This window comes from Panthera tigris, chromosome D3 (genome assembly GCF_018350195.1).
Source record: "Panthera tigris isolate Pti1 chromosome D3, P.tigris_Pti1_mat1.1, whole genome shotgun sequence".
Classification (NCBI taxonomy): domain Eukaryota; kingdom Metazoa; phylum Chordata; class Mammalia; order Carnivora; family Felidae; genus Panthera; species Panthera tigris.
Window position 1 is genome coordinate 17,091,438 of NC_056671.1, and position 15,448 is coordinate 17,106,885.

General features: G+C 49.8%; 1 long non-coding RNA gene across 1 annotated transcript; it reads left to right on the forward strand.

Moving 5' to 3' along the window:
• The first annotated feature begins 40 nt into the window (after positions 1-40).
• Positions 41-9,607, forward strand: LOC122232770. The gene is made up of 3 exons (XR_006210164.1): positions 41-161; positions 8,143-8,289; positions 9,125-9,607. It is a non-coding gene; the product is annotated as an uncharacterized LOC122232770 (long non-coding RNA).
• The last annotated feature ends 5,841 nt before the right edge of the window (positions 9,608-15,448 follow it).

Sequence of the window (15,448 nt, forward strand, 5' to 3'; positions counted from 1 at the left end):
CTGTCAGCACAGAGCCCGACGCGGGGCTCAAACTCACGAACCGTGGGACCATGACCTGAGCCGAAGTCGGCCGCCCAACCGACTGAGCCACCCAGGCGCCCCGAGCTGCCAAGTCTTTAAGTGCAAAGGCCACTCTATCCTTGGACTTCCCACTCTGCGGGGTAAGAGGTTTCCTCCAGGATAGGTGGGGGTTTCTGTTATCCACGTCCCAAGGCTTCCTACTTAATGCTGCAGTATTATTGTAGAAACTTGATTTATCTATAAAGGAGCAGGCGTGGAGAAGTGGGTTAACTTGTCAGCTGGGAAACACGGGAAATAGGTTGTGAACCCAGGACTCTCTGCCTCCAGCCGTCTGTCCGCATAGGTGACCTTATAGCTGGCCTCTGAGAATGCGCATAACAGATGTGAAGCATCCAGTATGGGCCGTGCTGGATGCTGAGGGGGTAGGGAGCTCATGCCCAGAGAGAATGGTGAAGAGCCTATCAGAAGAGCAGAACACGGGGGTGCCTGGGTGGTTCAGTCAAGTTGAGCATCGGACTTCGGTCCAGGTCGTGATCTCGCAATTCTTGAGTTGGAGCCCCACATGGGGCTTGCTGCGCTGAGTGCATAGCCTGCTTCTGATCTTCTGTCCCCCTCTCTCCGTGCCTCCCCCGCTCATGTTCTCTCTCTCAAAAATAAACAACACATTTAAAAAATTTAAAAAAGAAAGGAAGAGCAGAACATGACAGGTGACATGCTTTGCTAGTGCTGGGCTCCAACCCCTCTCCCATCCCCCGTACCGTGCACAGCAAACGGCCGCATTACCTAGGATCATTTGGTCCAGTGGAAAGCACTCCCGTTTCACATTCAGATTAGACCTGGGTTCGAATCCTGCCTCTGCTACTCCTTAGCGCTGTGACACTGGGTATGTCCCACCACCTCCGAGTCCGTTACCTTGTGGTTCTGAGGACTGGACGTGATGAATGCACATTGCCGGACACTTGCAAGATGCTCAGACGAATGATAACTATGAGGACGCTTATGGCAGGATTATTACGAACTTTGAGAATCACACCGCAAAAGGAGTGCGGTTCTAATGGCAGGAAGACCCAGGTCCCAGTCCCAGCTCCGCCATGATGAGCTGTGTGACGTCAAGCCATCCCTGCCCTCTCTGGCCCATTTACTTGCTCCCAGCTGTAGAATGATGGGGTTTGGCTTGGCCAATTGTTTTCAAACTCTGCTCCATGGAGCTCTAGAGATTCACTGGCTCCGTAACGAGGAAGAGGCCCAGTAGCTGGAATGGGGCGCCCCCCCCCCCCCCGCCCTGCTTCAACCCCATGGTTCTTTTGTTATTTCTTTCATGGGACTGGGTTTTCTGGAAGATGCTCTTTGAAGAGAGGCTTCTGTTGCTTTAATTTCAAAAAAGAAGAAGAAAAAGGCAGCCTGAAATACTCCAGATTAGATTACTAAATTCCTTCCATTTATTCAGTGGTTGACACTGTGAACTTTGGAGTTCAACCCACCCGATTTGAAGGATGACTCTGACATTATCTACCTTCGTTAACTTGGGGAAGCAAATAATTTCCTGAGCCAGTTTCTAATCATCTGCCAGCCATTCCTGGGAGTCTCTTTCCCCTCATCTCTGCCAGCAGGAGGTGTTCTAGCTCTTTAAAATGTTTGCCAGTTCAATGGGTACAAAATGGTGTTTCATCGTCACTTTACCTTGCATTTCCCTAACTTGTAGAGAATTTAAGCACGTTTGCCTGTATTTATTTGTTGGCCACTCAGATTTCTTCTGTGAATTCTCATCCTTTGTTCATTTTTCTATTGGATCATTTGTCACTTGTTAATTTGTGAGAGCTCTTTACTATAGTGTGGACATTACCCTAATACGGTATGGATTTTATCTTTTACCTGCGTTACGGCTCTTTTCTAGAACGATCACTTGTCCTTTTTTTTTTTTTTTCAATCCTATAATAATGATTCCCCCACTGCACTGTCTTGTGAGGATTAAAACACGAGTAGAATTCCTGGCATGTGGTTCGGTAACTTATTTTTATTACTTACAAGCTTTGGTGCGGGTACAGGATTCTGGAGCTATCCCAATGTGTGTGTGCTAAAATGCCATTGGCCGAAGCAAGTCACACGGTTGAGCCGAGAAAGAGAGAGGAAGCACCGTGGTCACGTGGGCATGGGGAGGGATAAGAATTGCGGCCACCGTTGCATTCTGCCACAATGGTCCGGCACAGAGATCAAGACTGCAGGTTGTGGAAACGGAAAGACCTGGATTCTGGCACCTCTGGCTGCTGAGATTGCCACACCTCCCCCATGGCCCCCTTAGCTTGCCTATACCAGAGCCGTTTTCCCACAAGCCTTTGTTGTCAGCCAGCTGCGGCCGCCAGAAATCTCTTTTCAACGTTGCCTTCCAGCTGCTAATACCCTCTTTCTCTTTCAAGGATATTTGCATTAAAAGATCCTTGCTGCCTTTTCTGATGACCAGGGAACACATGCTCAGTGCACGGTGATCCAGCAATATAGATAGAGATCCAGCTCCGTGACTCTGCTCTGAGTGGAGACTTTCCTCTGTTCACATGTTCTTCCAGACGGTCCTTCTGTGCCCATCTGAGATCTCTTCTCTTTGTCAAATACAGGCTCATGCTTTACACGCGTACCCTTCGCACTTAACAATAGCGTGAGTGCTCTCCTGTGAAGAGTGTGGTCAGTGGCTAGGGCTTCAGAATGGTCTAGAAAGGAGAATACCAAAATGCAGATTCCCACACCTCATTCCTAAAGAGTCCATTTTGAAAGGTCTGAAGGGAGTCCAGGAACCCGTGTTTTTAACTAACTGTAGATCCACAGGGCAGGTGACACTTGAATAATGCAGGGGTCGGGGCACCGTGCACAGTCTAAATTCCACATACAACTTTTGACTCCCCCCAAATTTATTTTTTATCTATAATTTTTTTTCTGTTTATTCATTTTTGAGAGACAGAGACAGAGCATGAGCAGGGGAGGGGCAGAGAGAGAGAGAGGAGACACAGAATCCGAAGCAGGTTCCAGGTTCCGAGCTGTCAGCACAGAGCCCGATGTGGGGCTTGAACTCCCGAACTATGAGATCATGACCTGAGATCATGGACACTTAACTGACTGGGCCACCCAGGCGCTCCGACTCCCCCCAAATTTAAATACTAATAGCTTACTCTTGTCCAAAACTCTTACTGACCACACAGCACACATGTTGTATATTATATGGATTATATACTGTATTCTTACAATAACGTAAGTTAGAGAAAAGAAAATGGTATTAAGATCATAAGGCAGAGAAAATACATTTACAGAACCATACTGTATTTATTGAAACACAATCCATGTAGGGGCACCGGGGTGGTTTAGTCGGTTAAACGTCCGACTCTTGGTTTCAGCTCAGGTCATGGTCGTGTGGTTTCATGAGTTCGAGCCTGCATCGGGCTCTGTGCAGGCAGTGCAGGGCCCGCTTGGGATTCTCTCTCTCTCCCTCCCTCTCTCTCTCTCTCTGCCCCTTCCCCCTCAACCTGTCTCTCTCAAAATAAATAAATAAAACTCAAAAAAAAAATCCATGTATACGTGGGCCCACACAGTTCAAACCCCTGTTGTTGAAGGTCAACTACATTTGTATTTTAATAGGACCTCCTTGCCTGGTGCTAATTTTGGGTAACAGTGCGGGGGGTGGGGGGGTATATCCAATGAAAGGAAAGACATGCCCGAGGACACCTGCCTTTCCCAGAGGAAGGAGCCTACACTGCCTTCAAGCCACAATTTCTTTGCCATCCACCCAGGTATGGCTCCCTAAGCAACCAGGGAACCATTAACCTGAGGTCTGATACTTCCCAGCTTCATGTCCTTACCAAGCGACCACCTCTCTGAGCCTCAGTCGGCTCATCTGTAACATGGGAATCCTACTGAGTGTCAGGGCCATCGAGAGAGAGGCAGTGACTTCACACGTGTAGCAACACCCGCTTGGGGGTTGGGCTCTGGGTAGATCTCCCAGAAACAGAATCTCCCTTCCCCCTCATGAGATGAGCAGAGCAGGGACTCACTGGCCAGCTTGGGGGAAAGCCAGAGAGTCCCCGAGGGGAGCAGCAGCCACACCAGGTGTCTTGACGAATTAATTATGGGAAATTAGGGCAAGTCAGGTTTTCGCCTCCAGGAATCTCACGTTAAGGTCGGGAGGATAGTGCGGGATTTTAATCATTCTCCAGGGGCTGGAGACGAGAAAGGCTCTTCCTGCCGGGACAGATGATAAGTAGGGGAACCAATCAAAATATGCAAATACAGCTGAGGAAGAGGCTGGGGACACCTCCAGAGAGTGCCAAGGCCTTTTCTGGATGTTTGCTGGCTGGGGACTCTTAACCCAGCGTACAAACCTGAGAGAGGCATTCATAACTCCTGACCTCAATTCTCTACCCTCCCCTGTATCCTCTCCTTTTCTGATGTGACTTTGCAGCGGCTGCCATTAAGAAGTAGAATCTGTTTCCTTAAAAGCCCTTGAACCTGGGCTAGCCCTGGCACTTGTTTTGACCTCCAGCATATGGCAGAAGTGGATATGGTGGCTCCCAGCACGGGGTCACGAGGACTGGGATACTTCCCACCCTCTGTTTTGGAATCTTGACCGACCACCGTGAGGACCAGCCTGAGCTAGACTTCTAGAGGATGGGACACCCCCGGTTGACCCCCAAGTATGTAAGAAAGCTCAACCCAGCCCAGCCAGCAGAGCCACCGACACGACTCCAGCTGTCCTCGGACCCATCAGTGAGCCCGGCTGGGGCCAGAAGAACCTCCAGCTGACCTGCAGACAGTGAGCAAAATAATCGTTTATGGTTTTAAGCCAGGAGCTTTGGAGTAGTTCGTTAGGCGGCAATAGCTAACCGATACAGTGTATGTGTGATATAATGATGTAAGAATAATAAAATTGTAGGAAGAACGATCACATACCACATCGCCAAGGACTGTGCAGGTGATGCTCCCTGTCTCTATTTGTATCGGTATTTAATGATCACAACGACCCACCTCATCCGACGGGGGAGGGAACTCAGGCTTGGTACAGGTTTGTCTTAATTGTCTGTCGTCAGAGGCCAGGATTGGAACTTAGCTCTCTCTGACTCCAGAGTTTGCCTTGTACTGTCTCCTAAGGGCACCGACTAATCCACAGAGAAGCTGTTCCCAGGGCAAGGCCAGGTTCCCCAGGCGGCCCGGAAGGCCCCCCACCCCATGACCTAGCCCCCCGCTTCCCCCTTTTGATGCTTCTCCAAAAACATCCATACCTTTGCCCCAGCCATTCTCTCTCCCTGGGGTTGACTTTCCTTTCTTTTCTACCCAAAAAACTCTTATGCGACCTTCAAGACCCAGCTCTGTCTCACTCTTATTGACTCTTAGATACAAGTCATAAAAAGTCCCTTTTTCAAATAGGCACAGCCCCGAAGCACAGTTGATGTCCCACGTGAATGGAACTCCAGAGGTGAGGGAAGAAGGAGAGTCCCAGTGTGGTTGAGACAGCTGTTCTGTGGTGTTCTCGAGGGTCCCCCATCCCTGCCATGTCTTTGCTCTGTCAGCTGCCCTCACAGCGGGTTGCAGGAGAGCGGCTGTAGACCTGGCTTGGCATCCAGACCCAGCCACGTCCAGAGAAATCAGAGGGTTATTTCTTTTTAACCTTGTGTCTCATTTTGAGAGTCAAGGAGGCCCCTCCGTGCAGCCTCCAGGCAGATTTCCCTCAAGTCTCCTTGGCCAGGACTGGGTCATGTGTCCTTCTCCGAGCCAATCGCTGGCAGGAATAGGATTGTATCGCTATCATTGACTTTGACACATCCAGTCATCCCTGATGGGTCAACCACCATGGCCATGAGCCATGTCCTCAGGAAGTTGCCTTTGACTCTTGAGGCTGGAGCAGGTGCCTCCATTGGGGTTCTCAGAGCTCGCCAACCTTGCCCATTATAACACAGCAGGGCCCCTAGAACGTGGCCCCCTCCAGCACAGCTGGGGTCGCCGTGTGTTACAGGGGCTGCTTCTTTGGTTAGAGGGGCTGCATCCCCTCTAACTTAGCTCTATCATCCTCATCCGTTGTCTCCTGCACAACAGCCCCCCCCAATGCTCCCACGCTTAGAGTTACTTACCCGACATCCTGCGCCAAATATGAACTTCATGACAGCAGGTGTTGTTACCGCCTCCTTTGCTGTATCGTCAGCCCCCAGCAGAGTCCCTGTCCCACTGAAGTGCCCAATAAATATTTGTTTTGCCCGTGGCTTATTTGCTAAGACTGGAACTCTGGATCAATGCAGGAGAAGGAGCTGCAAGAGAAGTATTGGGGCGTCACCTTCAAGGGCACCTTTATGCAGATTTCCACCAGGAATGGCTTGAGCCTCAGCTGGATGCCCACTGAGGCTTCACCAGCCACGCGGCACCATCACTTTCATGGCCCCGAATAATAGTCAACAACTGCGGGTGTACATGGCTCACAAAGGGTCTGCCCACGTGTTAGCCCTCTGATCCTTACAGCAACTCCCAGAGCCATGTGGGAACCTCATTTTGTAGATGACTCCTGGAGGGGTAAAGGGACACACAGAGGCTGGGCTGTTAATTGCGGGGGCTGAGATTTGCGTCCTGAGTCTGCGTTGATTTCAAACTGGTGCTCTCTCTGATTCATAAAAAAAACACCAATGGGTTTCCAGCTTCCAACTCTGGCACCGTCTAGGTGGCTGTCCTTGGGATAACACGTAACTGTTGACCACTGCCTGTATGATTTTGTGGAAGAAGCATTTTTTTTTCTCCCTTACAATAGCAAAGAAATTTTATTAAACAGGGTGTTTTGTACTGTTATCCAGCAAATATTCACTCTCCCCTCCCTGGTCAATGAGGAGAGTGCATTTCCTCGGCCCATGGATGTGGGGCTTGGCGATGTGGATTGATTTGGCCAAAGGAATGTGGGCAGAAATGATGGTGTGCTAGTTCTAGGCAGTGGCCTTAGGAATGGCAAGTTGCTGCCAGTACTTGCTCTCCCTAAGAGAACAGCATTTCCAGATAGGAGTTTCTCCTTCACCCTGGGGCCCAACAGAGAAGACACATGGGGCAGACCCAATTCTGACCCGTACCCTTCAGATATATATAAGTGAAAAGTAACTCTGTTGGAGCCCACTGAGATTTGGGGGGATGTTTGTCACACAGCTTTATCATAGAAAAAGCTGACTAATACACTCTGTTCCTGGATTATGCAAAGCCTTTTCTGTGCATTAGCTTATTCGGTCCTCACAACAATCTCCGAGGGGAGTACTATCACATTTCTGCTGATCTATGACTCCTTTTGTCCATCCCTGCATCAGCAGAGCCTAGGGCACTGCGTGGCACATGGTGTAGAGACAATATTTTAGAGAACATTTTTAGATGAATTAATAAAGTCAAGGTAGGAACTGTGTGGCACTTTCCTGCTTTGTGGCCAATACCTGATTGATAATAATGAACTGCTATGCAGCAGGCACTGCTGACGTTGGTTTAAATAAGAAATTATCCCACCAAATAGTTATCAAGCATCTACTTCAATCCAGCATTGTTCTAGATGCTGGGAATAGAGCAGTGAACAAAAGAGACCAAACCCCTGCCTTCCTGGGGCTGAAAATCTACCCGGGGCGAGATAGAAAACAAATAAAATATATATAAACCCACGATACAATATAGTCAGTAATCACTGTCATGAAAAAACAAATCGGAGCCAGGAAAGGAGATGAAGAGGGACGAGGGTAGTATTGTAGTTTCTAACCAGGCAGGGAGGGACGGTCTCTCGGAAGGGGTGGCTTCTGAACGAAGACTTGGAAAAGGTGACTGAGAGGCATGAATGTCCGGGGGGAAGACTGACCGGTGGAAATAACAATTATTAATCCATTTGATGGATGACTAAATGGGCTTGGAAGGATAAAATTGCTTGCCCATCGTCAGATGGCAAGTGGCAGAGCTGGGACTTGGGCCAGTTTTCTGGACCCAGGTAACCCGACTCCAGTGCCTATGCCCTTAACTACTTAATAGAGGGTCTTAATGGTAGTGGTGAGGGGGGCTCTGACCTAGCGGTGGGTCTGGGAATCCTTGCGCTGATCCCAGGGCCTCCACCCTGTGCCCTGAGTCGTATCTTCATCTGCCTTTCAGCCGATGACAGTGGGAAACCACTTGGGTTCCTGATGGATTCAGTGCTCTCCAAATGCTCTGCCGTATTAGCCGTGGAAATGGGCTTTGTCTTGTCCAGGAGTCATCGCTTGATGAAATGAACAGGCACTCAACCTCCCGAAGCCAAAGGTGATTTAAAAACATTGCAAGAGCCAGCCTTAGATGAGGCTTATGCAAACAATCTCTTTCATTTGTTGGGAGGAGGTGGGGGGGGGGGTCTTTTGGCTCCCGGGGCCCTGGGTTCCCACCGTAGGCATCTGGTAGATCAGCGTCCACCACCTGCCCCAGGATCCTCTGCTGCTGGTGCCTAGGACCGAGGTTAACCTGGAGAGGAGAGATGGGGTCCAGATGCTGTCTCCCGGCTGCCAGTGGGCAGAGGCGGAGAACACAGCTCCTCTGGGTTGCCAGACCCCAGCATGGTGCCCAGCACATGGTCAACACTCAGTATAGATTTCGGGTCAAAAAACTTCTGCTTGGCACAGTTTCTCAGAAGACAAAGCAGATGCAGCCAAAAGAAACCCAAGCAATGGATTCCAAGGCCAGGGACTGAAGATGTGTCCCGGTGGGGGGGGGGGGGTGGGGCAGGGGTTGGGGGCCGCCACAGGTGTGCTTGCCTACTCTATCCTGCCGCCTTCAATGAGCCTGGACAACTAAGAGCCTGGCTCCTTAAAAAAGAGACCCCTTAGGCTTCCCCTTTAGGAGTCTCAGGGGGCCTCCTAGGTTGAATGTCCCCATAAGAGACACTGAGAGAAGAAGCAGATCCTTGGGAACAGGAGTAGGAGAGGGTTGGGAGCCGGGAAGGGAAGGAAACCAGCACAGTCTGTGTTAATAAGCTGGTAAGGGCCGTGGGCAGCCCCACTGGGGGACTCTGGGGCAGACAGGGTATAATGTGCCCAGAGTTGTCCTACCCCAGGACGAGCACCTGGTGCATTTACCCACTTAGTCTCATTTGCCAATTCCCCAGCTCTTACGGCTGAGACCCAGGCTCGCACAAGAAACTACTGCCCTTTAAGAGACTGATGAGTGCACGGGAGTATGGGCCAGACAGCGACAGCAGCAGCCACAGAGGGTCTGAGGGTCTCCTCCCCGCACCATGAATGCAGTCCCAGTGGAGAACATCTCTGATCTCCGGAAAAGCCCTGCCCATAGGTGGGGAGAGAATGAACTTTGGAACCACGCGTCCTGGGCTCAAATCCCAGCTCTTGGAGGCTCACCGTCTACTTTCTCTGCTGCCGAAGACGGTTTACACCCAGCAAAGGGAGATCTCAGAAAAGGCTGAGCCTGAGTGGAGGGTGTGGAGGTGGCCTGGTTATTCTTAGCAAGGAACGAAGAGAGGCAAAAGATGCTTTGGGCTGCCAGGGCCACATAGCACCTTTCAGAGGGAGCAGCCAGACCACAGTCCTTCCTGGCTTGCCAAATTTGGTTGGAAATTCTTTCCACCCCAGGCAGCGGGGAATTCAGGGAATTCGGGGTGGGCCTGCCAGGGCCTTCAGAGACCCTTAAATAAAATTTCTCAGCTCTGGTGTCAGAACAGTGGTCAGACGTGATGAGGGCTGTTCGAACAGCCGGGCCTGGCAAGCAGAACCCCGGAGGCTGGGCTCCTGGCCCATCTGTAGTTTTCCTTCCCGTCTGAAAGCTTTGATTCATGCAAGGGCCGGCCCAAGGAGGGTGAGGGGAACTGAAAAGGTACGTGTCCTCAGAACCAAGGAAGAGGGAAGGACATTGCCACCACCTTGCTGACGCCCCGGATTTCAAAGGTTCAGGAAGAGCTGAATGGCATTGAGACCATTGGCTTTTTGGTCCAAACTGTTGTTGCCCTCCAGGAGAGAACAAAAGTCCTTTTCTAGGGCACAGACTCTGTGGGTAAGACAGAGGGTAAGGGGTAAGAGCACAGCCTCTGGACTCAAAAGAGTCCCATTTCTGTCACTAAGAAGCTGTGTAGCACTGGACAGGTCATTTAACATGTAAAGATTAATTAAAAGGGAACCTCACTAAAAGGGAGTCAGGAGGCCAGAAGGGAGTCTGAGGGGAGGGGGAGAGTATCACTCAGATACCAATTTTAAGAAGAATTGTCAATTACAGACTCCCAACAGAATTCAGGAAATTATCATCAATTACAGGCCCCAACAGGGAGAGATGTACATTACATCCCCTGTAAGAAATCAACTATCCCAGCAACTCAGCTAGTGAGAAACTGTCCCGAACTCTTGCTTTGTTTAAGGGCCTTTCATGCAAAACAACCCCACTAACTTCCTCTTTCTCCATAAAGCGTTTCTTTCCTTTGTGTGTTGCACTTGCCCCTGGTTTTACTGTTTTGCAACTCTCTGCTATTCCCGAATAAACCCATTTTGCTGATAAGATAACCTCTGTTCTTCAGATGAACAGATGTTGCCGTGCCTCCGTTTCCTCAACCAGTCATCCCTACATTATGGGGTCGCTGTGAGGATTAAATGAACATTCAGTTCTTGGAGCAGAGCCTGGTTTACCCAAAGTCGTTGGTAGATAGTAGCCCACGAGTCTGGCACAGGAAAGTATTCCATTAATAGCAACTATCCTGCGTACTGGCTGCTTTTCCATCTGTCCAGTCTGTCGTAGAGTGTTTAAGGCTTGCAGACGTGAGGTGGCTCAGTCAGTTGAGTGTCCGACTTCAGCTCAGGTCATGATCTCCCAGTTCGTGAGTTTGAGCCCCACGTCAGGCTCTGTGCCGACAGCTCAGAGCCTGGAGCCTGCTTCGGATTCTGTGTCTCTCTCTCTCTCTCTCTCTCTCTCTGCCTCTCCCCCACTCATGCTCTGTCTCTGTCAAAAATAAATAAACGTTAAAAAATTTAAAAAAAGAAAAAGACTTGCAGACGTGAAGGACAGGTCTTGCAAACGACTCAGGTTCGTCATCTGTAAAATAGGAATAATCGTAGGAGCCACTTTATAGAGCTGCCATGAAGATTAAGTAAGTGAATTGAAGCTCCTTCACCACAGTGCCTGGCACACAGGAAGCACATGGTACTTACTCATTTTTGTTACCACTTGTTACTTAGTTTGGCTAGAATTATTCATCAATCCCCTGCTCAGTCATCAAACACTTCTGTCGCAGGCTTCAGCTCTCGGAGAAAAGTCAGATGTGCTATTAGCCTCCACAGGCGAATTCTAAGGATCTATGTGTTTCCCCTCAGGAAAGGGGTTTGTTTCCAGAAGGGAGAGGAGAAACGGGAAGGCAGATGTCACAATGTCCACTCTGGCTCCTAGGTTCCTAGATCTTCGGGTACAGTTGTGGGGATGAGCTGGTACCCAAAATGGACAAGAACGATGCCAGGAAGCAGGGCTCATACCCATCCTTTCTGACTCTTGAGTCTTCTACTGTGCTGTCTGGGAAGCCAGGAGCAGTGTAGCCCATAGAAGGGGGCGTACGTTCTAGGGAGAGGAAGAGGCTGTTTCCCATCCAGGCTGGATCTGGGCTGGGTCATTAGGAACCTTGCAGCAATGCTAACCACAACACCCAGCGTCTCCCCGGATTGGACCGCTTTTGATGAGCCTTCTCCAGGCAAACAGGTGCACTCTGATAAAGTAAACTTGGGAAACCTGCCTGCTCGTCTGACACCAAAAGAGCTGTGTTTGAGGGTCTTGAGAAACCCCCCATGAAGGAAACCTTTCATTTGAATTTAACCCGTGGTTACCTTGTAAAACCTACTAACATCCGCCCCTGTAATCTACTAACACTTCAGGGAAGGCCAGCACAGGCCAGTGCATTCAAGATCTTTGCCGGGCAGAGGAGTTTCACAGCTTGGAGAAAAAGCCCTTGTTTGCCCTCGCCGCCCCCACCCCCCACCTCCGGGGCCTTTTTGGAAACCCCCCTGCCTCTGTCTCTGCGTGGGCAGGGCCAAGCCTTGCAAAGCAGCTCCGTGCAGCTGGTTCGGCTGAGCAGAATAAAGTGGCAATATTCAAGAAAAGTCCTCAATTACCTAGATTCTCAGGAGAAACAAACTGGGGGGTGAGGCCCAGAAATTGGGGAAATGCAGTGCATAATAATAGCCACTGGGAAAAAAAATCCAACCAAGGAAAATAATTTGGAGAATTATTGAGTGCCAGAACCCCAAAGCTATAAACAGGATGTTTGAAAAGATTTCAAGCATAAAGGTTACAATCTGCAATTTAAATGGATAGTTTGTTGCCTTTTTTCTTGGTTATGGTTGGGTGCCACCAATTAGTAGAAGTGTGTGTGTGTGTGTGTGTGTGTGTGTGTAAAGGTTTTTCAAAGAGCGCTTCTCAATCAGGCTGGGTTGGTTGACAGCCTCTGAGCCCACACAGGGGTGGGCACATCCTTTATAGCATGAGAACAAGCGGAACTCATGCCCCACAGTAAGGGCCTTCTTCCTCTTTCTGGAAAAATAATAAAAGTAATAATAATAACAGCATAAATCTCTGATCACTGCCAGCTCTCCTGCAGTGAGTTTACCCGGAAGAACTGTATCATGGAAAAATCATCCCTGGGGTGGGAATGCCCCAAGGTTCAACCTAGTCCAATGCTTGTTATTTAAAAACAAATTTTTTAATATTTATTTTTATTTTGGGGAGAGCACAGGTGGGGGAGGGGCGTCGAGAGGGGGATAGAGGACCTGAGGCAGGCCCTGAGCTGACAGGCTGACAGCAGTGAGCACAATGTGGGGCTCGAGCTCAAGAGCCGCGAAATCATGACCTGAGCCGAAGTCTGATGCTGAAACAACTGGGCCACCGAGGTGCCCCTACATATTCTTTTCTTTCTTTATTTTTTTGAGAGATAGAAAGTGAGTGGGGAAGGGGCAGAGAGAGAGAGGGAGACAGAGAATCCCAAGCAGGCTCTGCGCTGACAGGCGCGGGGCTCGAACCCACGAACCGTTGACATCATGACCTGAGCTGAAACCAAGAGTCAGAAACTTAACCATGGAGCCGCCCAGGCGCCCCCAGAGGACATCGTTAACCCGAGTCGTACTTATCAACTTGGTGAGCAAGTTGGTGAGCGCAAGGAGAAGGAGTCTGTTCAGCTGAATCTTGGTGTTATTCCCTCAAGCCTTTGTTCCGTGGACAAATGCCAAAGGCGGTTATTTTGTGGCTTGGGGAGAGGTCAGGGAGCTGACAACCAGGCGAGCCTGAGTGTCCTTCTCAAGGTTGGGACCCTCTCTGTTGCTCATGGGAGGGTATTTGTGACAGTGTTAGGCAGACAGAGTAAACTTGGAATGGCTGTCAGGACAGGATTCTTCTGATGTGCACGTGAAATAACGGGGCATCTTTGTGGAGAATTAGCTAAACTACTACATAGTTATTTTCGCATTGGCATCCACTCTGCGTGGCCCAATGGCCTGCAGGGGCCTTCAGGCGACACTAGCCCCTTCAACGGCCACGTGTCCTAGATTAACGGCCTGTGGTCATCAGGTAAGTGTAGGTTCCTGATAGGACTCCCCCAAAGGCCCTTGTGATGAGCTTTCTCTCCTGCCTCCCAGGGCCACGAAGCCTACCAAACCCGCTCTTTTTGTTTTGAATTTCCCAAGCTAGCTTTAGACCGGAAACCCCAAAGCCCTCTACCCACGGACCCTAATAAAGGCGTGTGCCCCTTGCACTCCGCCTTGACCTCCCCTCTGGGCTCCTCAAGGTGGCTCAGGATCTCCTCCCTGACTGGGGAGTAATGCACGAACTCTCTTTCAAACCTCCCGGTCTCCTAGAACTGTGGCGCAACATCCAGCACCCTGGGGCTGTGCTTAACAAATGTTAATTTAACAAAGACACGGCGATCTCTCTGAAATGCAGATTCCGACTCTCGAAATCTGCCAGGAAAGAAGGGATTCTGTAATTCCAGCAAGCCCCTGGGTGAACCTGGTTTCGAGAACACTTTTGACTAGGGAGGCTCTAGACCAGCAGTGTCCCATGGAATGTTCTGTGCTGAGGATGGTGTTCTGTATCATGCTGCCCAGCACAGTAGCCACCAGGTACGTGTGCCTACTGAGTCCTTGAAAGGTGGCAAGTGAGACTGCATAACTGAACTTTAAATGTTATTTTGTTACAGAACCAGGCTGGAACGCTGGCGGAAAAACCAAGCGGCACTCGGAGATCTTGGTGGATCAGAGATTTATTTAACACCGGTGGGCTCAGAGGAGACCGTTTCTCCAGCGATCTGAACGCCGAATGCAAGTGGGAAGGATAATTTATAGTTGTCAGCTTCCATATCCGTGGGGGTTTTCATGCGCGCGGCAAACAGGGCAAAAGAAGAACCTGGAAGAGGGGCGTCCAAGCCAGAGACCAGAGCTTGTTTCAGTCCCCTTGGCCACCTTTGGCCTACTTTATTCATTTCTCCATCAATTTAAGTTTAGTTATTTTAATGTTTATTTATTTTTGACAGACAGAGCATGAGCACGGGAGGGGCAGAGAGAGAGACAGACAGACAGAATCCGAAGCAGGCTCCAGGCTCCAAGCTGTCAGCACACAGCCCGACGCGGGGTTCGAACTCACAGACCACGAGATCAGGACCTGAGCCGAAGTCGGACGCTCAACAGACTGAGCCACCCAGGTGCCCCAATTTTAATTATTTTAAATTTCAATAGCTAAGTCAGGCTAGTGGCTGCTTCATCGCACAGCAACAACTGCAGACTGAGTTCTGTATGGGCAGGGACCTTCTTCTTATCTTACTCTTGCGTCCCCATTAGCAGAGTGTCTGTTCTACACCAGGTCCTTAATAAATATTTGTTGACCGGGGCACCTGGGTGGCTTAGCCAGTTAAGCGTCCGACTTCAGCTCAGGTCGTGATCTTATGGTTCGTGAGTTCGAGCCCCACACAGGGCTCTCTGCTCTCAGCACAGAGCCTGCTTCAGATTCTCTGTCCCCCTCCTCCATCGCTTGCGCTCGTGCTCTCTCTCTTAAAAATAAACAAACATTGGGGCGCCTGGGTGGCTCAGTCGGTTAAGCTTCGACTTCAGCTCAGGTCACGATCTCACGGTCCGTGAGTTCGGGCCCTGCATCGGGCTCTGGGCTGATGATGGCCCAGAGCCTGGAGCCTGCTTCCGATTCTGTGTCTCCCTCTCTCTCTGACCCTCCCCCGTTCATGCTCTGCCTCTCTCTGTCTCAAAAATAAATAAACGTTAAAAAAAAAAATTAAAATAAATAAATAAATAAACATTAAAATAAATAAATATTTGTTGACTACATTATTGCATAATGTAATTGAAAAGAGTTTTAAACCTTGTTTGTTAGGACCCTAGGGTTGTTAAGTGACCAAAACACACTTTATGGTTGTGAGACCAAAACCCACCTTGAACTTGAACCTGCCAAA